We start from the raw sequence: 14,475 nt of genomic DNA, 5'->3' as shown, positions 1-14,475 counted from the left end.
GTGACTGCCACCACGCCTGGCTAAGTTTTGTATTTTTGGTAGACGTGGGGCGGGGGCAGGGAGGGAGGTTTCCTGTTATGTTGCCCTCAGCTCCGAGTGATCCTCCCGCCTTTCCTCCCCAGGTGCTAGGATTACAGGCCAGCACTTGTGGCACCTGGCCACGGTAAAGTCTTATTCCACACAGCTGAGACATGTCTTAGGAAGTTTGCTGAAAGGCCCCTGGAGCCCTCCTCGTTGTGGCCACCGTATTGTCATGTTTAGTTTGATTAATCTTTTCCACCCTCCTCCTTTTCAGAAATTAAAAGGCTAGAAAGAGGTACTAAACTTTAAAACTTCTCTGATAGTCTCCCATTAAACTAATTCTAAGAACCACTAAAAACGAAAGCAGTAAAATGATACGAGCTGTTAGGATGTAAAATGTAGGAAATAAGTCATTATATGTTAGTGTTGCTCTGACATAGAAATGTATATATTGAGAATCAATTTTTGCTCAGTTTTCAGAGAAGTGGAATAATGGTACTGCTGATCTATGTAAACAAGTGGAAGAACTGTCTGAAAGAAAATGTGGTACGTGTACACTCGGAAAGTCCTATCATACTTTGTTCATGAGCATTTATGCAATGGAGTCACTGTTCACCATGGGGGAACTGTGGACAAGCCCGGGGCTGCCGGTGAATCCTGCCATCCTTACAGGTGTCTCTTTGTAAGGTGCTCTGTAGTGTCTGTCTAAATATTAGAAACATTCTTTGTTTCTAGATTACTGCAAAGCTAAGGAAAAGTTGTATATCGTTTTTTTTTTTGAGTTTCGCTGTTGTTACCCAGGCTGGAGTGCAATGGCTCGATCTTGGCTCACCACAACCTCCGCCTCCTGGGTTCAGGCAATTCTCCTGCCTCAGCCTCCTGAGTAGCTGGGACTACGGGTGCGCACCACCACGCCCAGCTAATTTTTGTATTTTTTGTAGAGACGGGGTTTCACCATGTTGACCAGGATGGTCTTGATCTCTTGACCTCGTGATCCACCCGCCTCAGCCTCCCAAAGTGCTGGGATTATAGGCGTGAGCCACCGTGCCCGGCGAAAAGTTGTATTTCTTTAATTATCTGTTAGCATTTCTTTTAAAATTTCAGCTTGGATATTAGGGATTTATTTACATATTTATTGCAAAGCCCTGGATCTTAGGGATTTAATTGAATATATATATTTTAAACTAATTGTTTCTCTTAATCTGCCTTGTTAAATTCAGTATTCCCCATTGGCTCTCCTTTTATCTTGCCGCGTCACTGAGTTGAAGTTACATTTCAGATTCCTCTTTGCCTTTATACTGTTCTGTCCCGAAGCCACCTTCATGTGATGATGAAAGAAATGAACAGTTTGTTATTATCATCTCTCCGTTGGTATGTATCAGATGCTCCCCTAAAAAGAGCAATGACCAGTGAAACACATGTTCTGCTGCTTTTATTTGGATGACTGTTTAGTCACCTACTAGCAGGCTATAAAATGGTATGATATGCAGAATTTAAACGAGCTGCTTTAAGTGAACGTTTAAACATGATAAATCGTATCGATGTTTATGTTAACGTGCTTGAAATGAACATCTTTTCTTCATCATGAGTAATATAACCTATGCCTCAATGAAAGTGTAGAATTAGAGTAAATTTGCTGATGAATTCAGGAACGTTTCCTTAGTATCTTTAGTGATGTGCTTAAGGTTCTCTTAGTGTTTCTCCTACCTTTTAATAGCTTACAGCTTTTTTGGCTTTGTTTCTTACTGGCTCATTTTAAAGCAAAAACCTCATAACATGTGCTGGGGAAGCACTGTAACCTAGTGGTAAGATCATAGGCTCTGGGGACACAGCCTGGCCACGTCTCTTTTCCTGTCTGAGCCTTAGTATCCTCTTTTGCAGTCATGAGAACTGAAGATATATCCCAAAGATTTAATAAGGTAGTCAAGTGCTTCACACAATACCTGGCATATAAATACATAATAAATGCTTCTACCTTTCTTATTTATTTTTGATTAATTTTTTTTTTTTTTTTGAGACAGAGTCTCGCTCTGTTGCCCAGGCTAGAGTGTAGTGGTGTGACCTTGGCTCACTGCAACCTGTGCCTTCTGGATTCAAGCAATTCTCCTGCCTCGGCCTCCTGAGTAGCTGGGATTACAGGTGCGTGCCACCATCATGGGGTTACTGTGGACAAGCCCAGGGCTGCCAGTGAATCCTGCCATCCTTACACATCTCTCCTCGTAAGGTGCTTTGTACTGTCTAAATATTAGAAACATTCTTTGTTTTTAGAGATGGGGTATCAGTATGCTGGCCAGGCTAGTCTCAAACTCCTGATATGCCGCCTTAGCCTCCCAAAGTGCTGGGATTACAGGTGTGAGCCACCATACCCAGCCCTATTTATTTTTTGAGACAGAATCTTGCTCTGTCTCCCAGGCTGGAGTGCAATGGCATGATCTTGGCTCACTGCAACCTCTGCCTCCTGGGTTCAAGCAGTTCTGCTCTGTCAGCCTCCTAAGTAGCTGAGATAACAGGTGTGTGCCACCACACCCAGCTGATTTTTGTATTTTTAGTAGAGACAGGGTTTCACCATGTTGACCAGGCTGGTCTTGAACTCCTGACCTCAAGTGATCCACCCACCTTGGCCTCCCAAAGTGCTGGGATTACAGGTGTGAGTCACCACACCTGGCCTGTTTTTATTATATTGTTAATTTAGTACTATTCTGAGTAAGAATAATTTGCTATTACAGTTTTATGAATTGACTATGACTATTTTATAAATGTCAGTGCTTTTTACAAGGTGAAACAGATTATGTTGTGGAGCTTTTGTTGTGATGTAACTCCAAAGTGTTGGGTTACAGGTATGAGCCAGCATGCCTGGCCAGCTCTTAACTTTTTGTAGCTGTTGTGTTATTTTAATCTTGAGTAAAGAAATGCTGGCTGAAATGTTGCATGGTGGAAATAGATGCTTGGTGCCGCAAAGAAAAACTGGCACTGAGACAAAGGATTTTTTTAGCAATGCAAGTTTTACTTCCTGGACTGCAGGAAGGGTACTCTTACTAGCCATCTTGCCATGAGAGTACAATGAACAAAGGAAAGCAGACACTTTTTTTTTTTTTTTTAAGATGGGGTTTCACCATGTTGGTCAGGCTGGTCTTGAACTCTCGACCTCAGGTGATCTGCCCGCCTTGGCCTCCAAAGTGCTTGGATTACAGGCGTGAGCCACCACACCTGGCAGGAAAGCAGACACTTTTATCCCTTACACATTTGGGGGTATCCTTATTGCTGTGTCTGATCTCCATTGGCTGGAGCCAGACCTCACAATTTAAAACCTGATTTACTAAAAACTTTTCTAAAAGCATTGGAGAGTTGGGACATGCCTGTGAGCACGTCCAGTACAGATAGATTAAAGGACAAGGACATAGAATCTATTATGTGCCTGTAAGCATGGCATATCTAATAGTTACATAGGATAGGGCTTAACAAAGTGTTATTAGCACACTTAACGATTTATTCTTTAACAAGAAATAAAACTTTAAAAAGGAACTTTTCTACTTTCCACATGCAGTTCAGGAGATTCTTCTGCTTCTGTGATTTGAAAACATTTTTGTTGGCCAGGTGCAGTGGATCATGTCTAATCCCAGCACTTTGGGAGGCTGAGGCGACTGGATCACCAGGTCAGTAGTTTGAGACCAGCTTGACCAGCATGGTGAAACTCCATCTCTACTAAAAATATAAAACTTAGCCTGGCATGGTAGCATGCACCTGTAATCCCAGCTACTCAGGATGCTGAGATAGGAGAATCCCTTGAACTCAGGAGGCGGAAACTGCAGTAAACCGAGATTGCGCCATTGCACTCCAGCCTGGGCAACAAAGTGAGACTCAGTCACACAACCGGTGGCTCAAGCCTGTAATCCCAGCACTTTGGGAGGCCGAGGTGGGTGGATCACGAGGTCAAGAGATCGAGACCATTTGGTCAACATGGTGAAACCCCGTCTCTACTAAAAATACAAAAAAATTAGCTGGGCGTGGTGGTGCGTGCCTTGTAGTCCCAGCTACTCAGGAGGCTGAGGCAGGAGAATTGCCTGAACCCAGGAGGCGGAGGTTGCGGTGAGCCGAGATCGAGCCATTGCACTCCAGCCTGGGTAACAAGAGGGAAACTCCGTCTCAAAAAAAAAAATTTTTTTTTAAGTCTAATAAGGTTACACTAATGTTCACGTTCTGGAAATATTACCTCTTCCATTTAGTATTACTTGTGTTAAATAATAAAATAATATCAACTGGTATGTATTTCTGGCTTCATAATGTGGTTCAGATTTCTGTAGAAAGTCTGGCTATATCTACATTGCCTTAAAGTAATGAGATACTTCTTTTTTTCTTCTGAGCCAGAGTTTTGCTCTCGTTGCCAATGCTGGAGTGCAATGGTGTGATCTTGTCTCACTGCAACGTCTGCCTCTGGGGTTCACGTGATTCTCCTGCCTCATCCTCCCAAGCAGCTGGGATTACAGGCACGTGCCACCACACCTGGCTAATTTTTGTATTTTTAGTAGAGATGGGGTTTCAACATGTTGGCCAGGCTGGTCTCGAACTCCTTGGACCTCAGCTGATACACCCACCTCGTCTCCCAAAGTGCTGGGATTACAGCTGTGAGTCACTGCACCTGGCTGTAATGGGACATTTCACCACAGACTTTGATGAACAGAATATTAGCATGTTTGGGGAGGGGAGGGGAAAAAGAAAATATTAGCATGTTTGGTGTTCTTTTTATCTTATACTGTTTTTTTTTTTTGGACTCAATTACAGTAACAAGATCAAATTATAAAATTTAAAGAGCAATACAGATTCCACAATTATTTTCCTACAAATTGTATTTAAATGATATTCCTTTTTCTTTTTGTCCTTATAGCTCAAGCTATAAAAACCAAAGGTCCAGTGATGATCCCATACCCTTTTTTCCGGTCTCATGTTGAACATCTTTATTTAGGAGGCCTTCCCAAAGGAATTTTTGTTTTTTTGAGACAGAGTCTTCCCTCTTGTCGTCCAGGCTGGAGTGCAGTCGTGCCATCTTGGCTCCCTGCAGCCTCTACCTCCTGAGTTCAGTCAGTTCTGCCTCAGCAGGACTAGCTGAGTAGCTGGGATTACAGCCACCAACCATCATGCCAGGCTAATTTTTGTATTTTTAGTAGAGATGCGATTTCATCATGTTGGCCAGGCTGGTCTCGAACTTTTGACCTCAAGTGATCCGCCTGCCTCAGCCTCCCAAAGTGCTGGGGTTACAGGTGTGAACCACCATGCCTGGCCAGGAATTTTTTTTAAAGAAGGCTATCTCCGCCTGTAATCCCAGCACTTTGGGAGGCCGAGGTGGGTGGATCACAAAGTCAAGAGATCGAGACCATCCTGGTCAACATGGTGAAACCCCGTCTCTACTAAAAAAAATACAAAAAATTAGCTGGGCACGGTGGCACGTGCCTGTAGTCCCAGCTACTCAGGAGGCTGAGGCAGGAGAATTGCCTGAACCCAGGAGGCGGAGGTTGCGGTGAGCCGAGATTGTGCCATTGCACTCCAGCCTGGGTAACAAGAGCGAAACTCCGTCTCAAAAAAAAAAAGAAGACTATCTCCTTATGGAATTCCTGGCCTTGAACAGATATTACTTGCAAAGAAAAGGATTCATTTTGTGATAAAAAGTAAGGCTCTTGGATTCTTTGTTGGACTCTTATCTCTGTTCTGAGTAATACATCTTTTGTTGACAAATATTCATTCACCACTAGGGTTATATGTCATTAAGTTCAAGTTACTTAATGTATTTCTATCTTCTACTTTTTAATTTATCTGGGTCTAACACTGAGTCAGTCATTCCAGTGTTACCTTTGAAATATGAACGCTGCCCGCACCTGACCGGCATGCAACTGACTTTTTCTTTAATAATTTTCTGCTACTTTTGCTAAAGAAAATAGTATCCATGTCTTGTTTTTAGGCCTGAGATTTTATTTATTTATTTATTGAGACGGAGTCTCGCTGAGTTATCCATACTGGAGTACAGTGGCATGATCTCGGCTCTGCAACCTCCGTCTCCTAGGTTTAAGTGATTCTCCTGCCTCAGCCTCCTCAGTAGCTGGGATTACAGGTGTGCACCACCATGCCCAGCTAATTTGTTTGTATTTTTAGTAGAGATGGGGTTTCACCATGTTGGCCAGGCTGGTCTCAAACGTCTGACCTCGTGATCTGCCTGCATTGGCCTCCCAAAATGCTGGGATTACAGGTGTGAGCCACTGCTCCCAGCCAGGCCTGAGATTTTTAAAGCATATGTAGGAATATATAATAGTTTTTATAGATTGTAGAGGAAGATAGTCTTGAATGCAATGTGATACTAAAGGATCCCATTAAAGATTTCTGTAATCTTCAAAGACCTGTTGGTTGCAAAGTTACCACTTTACTCCTCCCCTGTCACTTAGAGTGCTGGGATTACAGATGTGAGCCACCACATCTGGTCAGTTTATTTCCTGTTCCTGGTTCACTGTAAAGGGCACATCTCAGAAATAGCCAGTGGAGGAGATGTGCATGCTGGGTGCAGTGGCTCACGCCTGTGATCCAGCACTTTGGGAGGTCGAGGTGGGAGGATCGCTTAAACTCAGGAGTTTGAGACCAGCCTGGGCAACATGGTGAAACCCTGTATCTTTGAAAATTAAAAAAAAAAAAAGCCGGGTGTGGTGGCTCATGCCTGTAATCCCAGCACTTTGGGAGGCTGAGACCGAGTTTCACTCTTGTTGCCCAGGCTGGAGTATGATGGCACAATCTCGGCTCACTGAAGTTTCTGCCTCCCGGATTCAAGTGATTCTCCTGCCTCAGCCTCCTGAGTAGCTGGGATTACAGGCATGCACCACCACACCCAGCTAATTTTGTATTTTAGTAGAGACAGGGTTTCTCCATGTTGGTCAGGCTGATCTTGAACTCCCAGCCTCAGGCAATCCACCCACTCAGCCTTCTAAAGTGCTGGGATTACAGGCATGAGCCACCATGCCCTGCTATGAATGACATCTAGTTGGTTTGTTTTTAAGCAGAAGAGAATATGACAGTACTACAAGTACAACGACTGCTAGGTACAGTTTGGTGCCACTGCCTTGATTTGTGCTAAGGCATCCACAGTTCTATATACCAGCTCTTTGGCAGCATCAGCACAAACATCAACAGAAGGAAAATTCAAATAACATCTCAGTATTACTGTGAAAACAGTTTTAACCTTGGACATCTCCTGGGAGGGTCTGAAGGATTTTTCAGGTATTCCGAAACCATAATTTGGGAGCCTCTACTTTAGTAAAACACAGAAGTATTTATACATGAAATGCTGTGATAGCTTGCATTTGTTTTATAAAATAATTCAGCAGAAGTTGGGAGAAGAAAGGGAGTTAATACTACTGGCCTACAATGGTTAACTGTTGGTACTGAGGATTCTGCTTACCATTTTATTTTTGTGATTGAAATTCTGCATAATAATAAAATAGGGTTTAACGCATTCCCTTTAAAATATGGTTTCTCGACCTTGGGCACAACTGACATTTGGGGCTGGACAAATCCTGTCCTGTGATTGCGGGACACTTAGCAATATCATGGCCTCTTTCTATTACAGACCAGTGGTATCACTTCCGCCTCCCCAACTGTGACAACCAAAGGGTCTCCAGACATTGCCAAATGTCCCCTGAGGAGCAAACTGCCCCCTCATAAGAACTACTGTTTTAAACCAAGGTTGCTTATTACTATTAGAAGACCTAACCTAGGCAAAACCACAAAACATTAGAAAAGCTGCAGGATATAGATATACAAAAGTCATTTACATTTGTATACACCAGCAACTAAACAGAATTTTTTTTTTTTTTTGAGATGGAGTCTTGCTCTGTTGCCCAGGCTGGAGTGCAATGGTGCGATCTCAGCTCACTGCAACTTCCAGCTCCTGGGTTCAAGCGATTCTCCTACCTCAGCCTCCCAAGTAGCTGGAATAATAGGGGTGTGCCACCATACCCGGCTAATTTTTGCTTTATTTTTAGTAGAGAGGAGGTTTCACTATGTTAGCCAGGATGGCCTTCATCTTCTGACCTCGTGATCCACCCACCTTGGCCTCCAAAAGTGCTGGGATTACAGAGGTGAGCCACTGTGTCTGGCCCAGAATATTTAAAAACAATACGTGGCTAGGTGTGATGGCTCATACCTGTAATCCCAGCAATTTGGGAGGCTGAGGCAGGCCAATAATTGAGGTCGGGAGTTCAAGACCAGCCTGACCAAGATGGAAAAACCCTGTCTCTACTAAAAAATACACAATTAGCCAGGCATTGTTGTGCGTGCCTGTAACTTCAGCTACTCAGGAGGCTGAGGCAGGAGAATCGCTTGAACCTGGGAGGCGGAGGTTGCGGTGAGCCAAGAGCGCCATTACACTCCAGCCTGGGCAACAAGAGCAAAACTCCGTCTCAAAAATAAAAAATGAAAAAACCAAGACATTCCTAGAGAAGAACTAAGCAGGACGGTTACACTATTAGATTCTATGACATTTTCTTTCCTTCTTTTTCTTTTTGAAACAGTTACACTGTCACCAGGCCGGAGTGCAGTGGTGAAATCTCTGCTCACTGCAACTTGCCTCTGTTCCCTGGGACTACAGGTGCCTGCCACCACAAGCAGCGAACATTTGTATTTTTTGGTAAAGATGGGGTTTTACCATGTTGGCCAGGCTGGAGTCTAACCCCTGACCTCCAGTGATCCACCCACCTCAGCCTCCCAAAGTGCTGGGATTACAGGCATGAGCTACGGCACCTGGCCGATTCTAAGATATTTTCTAAAACCGTAGTAATTGGAGTGGTATATGGCACGAGGATAGACTAAATAAAGAGAGATCCTGCCTGGGCGCAGTGGCTCAAACCTGTAATCCCAGCACTTTGGGAGGCCGAGTAGGTGGATCACAAGGTCAGGAGATTGAGACACAGTGAAACCCCGTCTTTCATATAAAATGCACACTTTAAATCATCTCTAAATTACTTATAATACCTAATACAATGCCCACACATCACTTCATTCATGTAGAGTCAATGCAGTATTCAGCACACAGCAAGTTCAAGCTGTGGTTTTTGGGAACTCTATGGAATATTTTACCCCTTGAATGTTTTTGACCTGAGGTTAGTTGAATTTTTGGATGTGGAACCCGTAATACAAAGCGCGGACTGTATTTTCATTAGATGGCTCTGAGCAACTGGTCTGTATAGAAAAAAATGTGAAAACGAATCTGTACCTCACACAAAAAACAAATTCCATATTGATTAATAATTCCAGATTAACATGAAGAGAAATTTGTTTTAAAGTTTAGAAAAAAACATGGTAAACTATTTTTATGACCTTAAGGAAGAATTTCTTTACGAAAAACTCTAAAGAAAAAGACTAATAAAAACTTATATTCATCAAAAGATTTTTCTTAATTCTGTTAAAGTGATGGCATTGACAAAAAAGATATGAAAAAGGAAGTTAAAAGGTAAGTTATTGAGAGAAGCAATTTGCAACATATATATCGGACAAACACTATAAAAAATGAAAAACCACCATTAAAAAATGGGTACAGTTCATAAACAGGCATTTCACAGAAGAGAAACACAAATGGCCAATGAAAATATAAGATGCCCAAACTCATTATTAGAGAAGTACAAATTAAATCATAATGAGTTGCCATTTTGTTCTTACTCAACTGGAAAAATAAAAATTAAAAGAAAGCCAGGCTGATGAGGATATGGATCATTGAGAAGTTTTTTTTTCTTTTTTTGAGACACAGTCTCGCTCTGTCAACCAGGCTGGAGTGCATGGTGCGGTCTCAGCTCACTGCAACCTTCATCTTCCAGGTTCATGCAATCCTCCTGCCTCACCCTCCGAGTGGCTGGGATTACACCACACCTGGCTAATTTTCATACTTTTAGTAGAGACAGGGTTTTGCCATGTTGGCCAGACTGGTCTCAAACTTCTGACCTCAGGTAATCTGCCCACCTTGGCCTCCCAAACTGCTGGGATTACAGGCATAAGCCACTGCACCTGGCCTGAGAATTTTTATATTCTGATGGTGGAAGTCTAAACTAGTGCAAACTCTAGGAGTTAATTTGGCATTACCTAAAGAAGTGAAATAATCCAGCTATTCTAAAATGTATATCTTAGAAAAACTCTTGAAGAAAACACCTTCAAAAATGTGCAGAGCTCCAAACTAAAAACAATCCAAATGTTCATCAATAGTAAAAATGTGTAACCGACTATACCAGAGAACAGTATTTTGGCATTAAAACTGACGATCTAGCTATATACCACAACACAGGTAAATCTCAAAAGGAGTACTTAGGCCAAAAACAAAAAAACCCGATGGAATAAAACACCGACCATGATCCCATTTATATAAAGTTTACCAACAGGCAAACTAAACAAAGAAACAAAGGAAAAAATATCAAAGGTCACCTCCAAGTAGTTTCAAATATTACTGTTACTGTAATGCCAAAACTTCCAACCTGCCATGTCAGTTTCCTACTACAACTATTCAAATCGGGTGACAAACATTTCATGACTTTAAGACTACCTTTGCCCTAAACAAGCTTACAGGATCATGTGTAAGAACATTAACAAAAGTCTGTGGTGCGCCTGCTACTGTCATAGGTGCTTCACACTCGTTATTTTGGGGTGGGCAGAGGGAAAGCAATGGGGCACAGCATTTAACAATAAAAATATCATACTAATAAGTGCCATTTTGAGCACTTACTATGTGCCAGATGCTATTCGAAAGGCTTTGTAGTAATTCTCACAACTCTGAAGTAAATACTAGTCATCATCAGCAATACGTATTATCATCCTTATTGTATTAATAATGAATACAGTAGGTAACATTTTCAGACACTATATACCAGGTGTTTGGCTAAGGGCTTTATGTCATTCTAACTTAATCCTCACAACAACCCCATGCATAGGTATCATCCTTAATGGATACTATTTCAGTAACCCTTTATCCACCGTTTCAGTTAGTTCTCTGCAGTCAACTGTGGTCTGAAAACATTATATGGAAAACTCCAGAAATACACAACTCACAAGTTTTAAATTGCATGTCATTCTTAGTAACATGAGGAAATCTAACACTGTCTCAGTCTGTCTAGACTGGGATGTAAATCATCCCTTTGGCCAGCATGTCCATGCAGTGTACACTCACTACCCACCATTAGTCACATAGTGGCCCTCTCAGTATGGCCTGTAACGGTATCACAGTGCTTACGTTCAAGTAACTCTTGTTTAACTTCATCATGGCCAAAAAGCTCAAAGGTAGTGATGCTGGCATACTGTTATAACTGTTCTACTTTATAATTAGCTATTGCTGTTAATCTTACTGTGCTTAAATTGTAAATTAACCACAGGTATGTAGGCATAAGAAAAAACATAGTATATACAGGGCTCGGTACCATCCCTGGGGTTTTGGGCATCCACTGGGGTCTTGGAACATATCATCTGCAGATAAGGGGGAAACCAATGTATTATTCCCATTTCCAGGATAAGAAAACTAAAGGAAAGATGAGATAACCAAGACGAGGCAAAACCAAGTAACTCACTCAAGGTCATACAATCAATAAAGGACAGAGCTAGGATTTGAACCTGTGCCCATCTGACTCTAAAGCCTATGCTTAGCCACTGTCACACTGTTGTAGTTTGTCTTCATAAATGCTGTAAGTATATACGACAGAACTAAGTATAGATGAAGACAGGAAGACCTGGGTCCATATCCTGACTCCACCACGTTCCAGCCCTGGGATGGAAGACAAGCTCCTCAACCTCTGGGAGCCTCAAGTCCTTCACCTAAAAATTGAGGTGCCTAAGGTACCTATGGGTAAGCGTCAAAGGGTAAATGAGGTAAGGCATGCAGAGGGCTCAGCATAGTGCCTGGCACATAACAAATGTCCAGTAGATGTTGGATGATATCACTACCATCATCGGCATCTTCCCTGCTTTATACATAAGAAAATGGAGACAGAGAGAGAGATAGTATTTGATGCAATGTTACAAAACCAGTTAGTTTCAATGAAAGACTTTAAACACAAGTCTAGCCAGCTTCAAAGTGTCAACTCTTTTCCATTTGCCAAGTGTCCCCTGAAACCATAGAAAGTACATCCCAGGGGCCGGGCGGGGTGTCTCATACCTGTAATCCAAGCACTTTGGGGGCCTAGGCGGGCGGATCACCTGAGGTCGGGAGTTCAAGACCAGCCTGACCAACATGGTGAAACCCCGACTTTTTTTTAAAAAAAAAGTTCATCCCAGACAGAACAAGGCCTTGGGGAGATCTTCGTTAGGGACAGAAAACCTGCACTAAATCTTCAAATACAACCATGAGTTGGTCAGATTAAGAAATGAAGTGAGAGAAATGAGTGTTGCAGGCAGAGGAAATAACACATCCAAAGGAACTCATTAAATGAACGGTGTGGCAATTGTAGCTACAATTACTTCAGTGTGGCTGGAGTCCAGGCTGTAGGGGCAAGTCAGTCTGAGGCCACAAATGAAGCAAACAAAATGTAGCATGATTTTAAGCAGTGGTTCTCAAAGTGAAATCAGGCCAGGAACATTAGCATCGCCTGGAAACCTATTGTAAGTGCAAATTCTTGGGCCTACGCCAGACCTCCTGAATCTGAAACTTTAGGTCTTTTAAAGGTTCTCCATGTGATTGTGATGAATGGTTGATATTTTAAAAACACGATTTTAAGCAATGATGATATGTAATTGTGTTTTCAAAAACAATGAAATAATTGTTCATTAGACAGGTAATTCAGAAGAGGACCAAGAAGAAACCATGAATTCCTGTATATCTGGATGGGCACCAACTGTAATTCCCTTCATGTGCCTGGGTTTTCGTTGACAGCAGCTAGCCACTTAATAGGTTACTCTATGTACAGATCCAATTTGCCCTAAGCTTCATCTTGGCAAAATACTGTGAACTAGGCTTACATTGTAAATCTTAAAAAAAAAAACAAACAAACTAGGCCTGGCATGGTGGCTCACACCTGTAATCCCAGCACTTTGGGAGGCCAGGGTGGGTGGATCACCTAAGGTCAGGAATTTGAGACCAGCCTGACCAACAGTGAAACCCCATCTCTACTAAAAACGCAAAAATTAGCCAGGCATCATGATACACACCTGTAATCCCAAATACTTGGGAGGCTGAGGCAGGAGAATTGCCTCAACCTGGGAGGCAGAGGTTGCAGTGAGTCAAGATCATGCCACTACACTCCAGCCTGGGCAAGAGAAAGAGACTCTGTCTCAAAAAAAAAAAAAGAAAAAAAAAATATATATATATATGGAAATAGCGGCCCATGGAAATAAACACTGGTCTTGAACTCCTAACCTCAGGTGATCTGCTCACCTTGGCCTCCCAAAATGCTGGGATTACAGGTGTGAGCCACTGTGCCCAGCCATTTTTTAAATTATTCACCAATGAAGAAGCAGTACTGACTATAGTTTTTTTTTTTTAATTGCATTTTAGGTTTTGGGGTACATGTGAAGAACATGCAAGATAGTTGCACAGGCACACACGTGGCAGTGTGATTTGCTGCCTTCCTCCCCATCACCTATATCTGGCATTTCTCAACTCCCCACCCCCCGCTGTCCCTCCCCATTCCCCTCTGACAGACCCCAGCGTGTAGTGCTCCTCTCCCTGTGTCCATGTGTTCTCATTGTTCAACACCCGCCTATGAGTGAGAACGTGCAGTGTTTGATTTTGTGCTCTCGTGTCAGTTTGCTGAGAATGATGGTTTCCAGGTTGATCCATGTCCCTACAAAGGACCCGAACTCATTGTTTTTGATGGCTGCATAATATTCCATGGTGTATATTTGCCACACTGTCCTTGTCCAGTCTATCATCGATGGGCGTTTGGGTTGGTTCTGACTATAGTTCTTAACCCTGCATTGTATATGAATTTGTCTTCTATTAGATCATATGTTCCTCTCCAGAAGCTGATACAGTGCCTGGCACATAGTAGGTTCTCCCCGGGCCCGCTGTCCCGTCGGCGTGGCCGGCTCCAGAAAGCCGTCTTCGGCGTCTAAGCTGGACATGGCACCGTCCTGGCGACGGCTGTCGGGCTCCCGCCCCGTGAGCACCACCACCCCCCGGCTCTGGGCAGCGGGCTCGGCTTCGGGTCCGCGGGCGGCTGCGTCTGTCCTGGGCACTCCCCACCGCCGAGCAACGCCTGGCATGACACGGCCGGCTGCAGGCGGGCCTGAGGGGGCGCAGACGCAGGACGCCGGCGGAAGGGCTGCGGCGTCCTCAGCGTGACCCGCTCCCCTCGGCTCGCCGGCCTGCCCCTGCCGCCTCCTGCTATTGGCTGAGCCGCGCTGGTTCCGCCCTGATTGGCAGGAAGCTCGGCCAGTGGAAGAGCAGGCAGCACATGCGGAGGGCCCTGAGTGGTCCCTGGGCGTTGGCCCGCTGGCCTGGCGTGCTCCGATTGG

The 14,475-nt window shown here is 43.5% G+C and overlaps 1 protein-coding gene across 16 annotated transcripts in view; it reads left to right on the top strand.

Annotated features, from left to right (window-relative positions):
* Positions 1-13,987, top strand: part of LOC144579809 (uncharacterized) — a 33,522-nt gene extending 19,535 nt beyond the window's left edge. For 4 of the 16 annotated variants that reach the window (XM_078353537.1, XM_078353533.1, XM_078353527.1 and 1 more), the window contains 2 exons: positions 495-1,392; positions 2,043-13,987. The gene's annotated coding sequence lies outside the window, so the exon portion shown is untranslated. Of the gene's footprint in view, positions 1-494; positions 1,393-2,038 lie in introns of all 16 variants that reach the window. The other 12 variants (XR_013528246.1, XM_078353539.1, XM_078353526.1 and 9 more) reach the window with 9 other exon arrangements.
* The last annotated feature ends 488 nt before the right edge of the window (positions 13,988-14,475 follow it).

This window comes from Callithrix jacchus, chromosome 2 (genome assembly GCF_049354715.1).
Source record: "Callithrix jacchus isolate 240 chromosome 2, calJac240_pri, whole genome shotgun sequence".
Lineage (NCBI taxonomy): Eukaryota > Metazoa > Chordata > Mammalia > Primates > Cebidae > Callithrix > Callithrix jacchus.
This window is presented reverse-complemented; position numbering and strand designations above follow the sequence as displayed.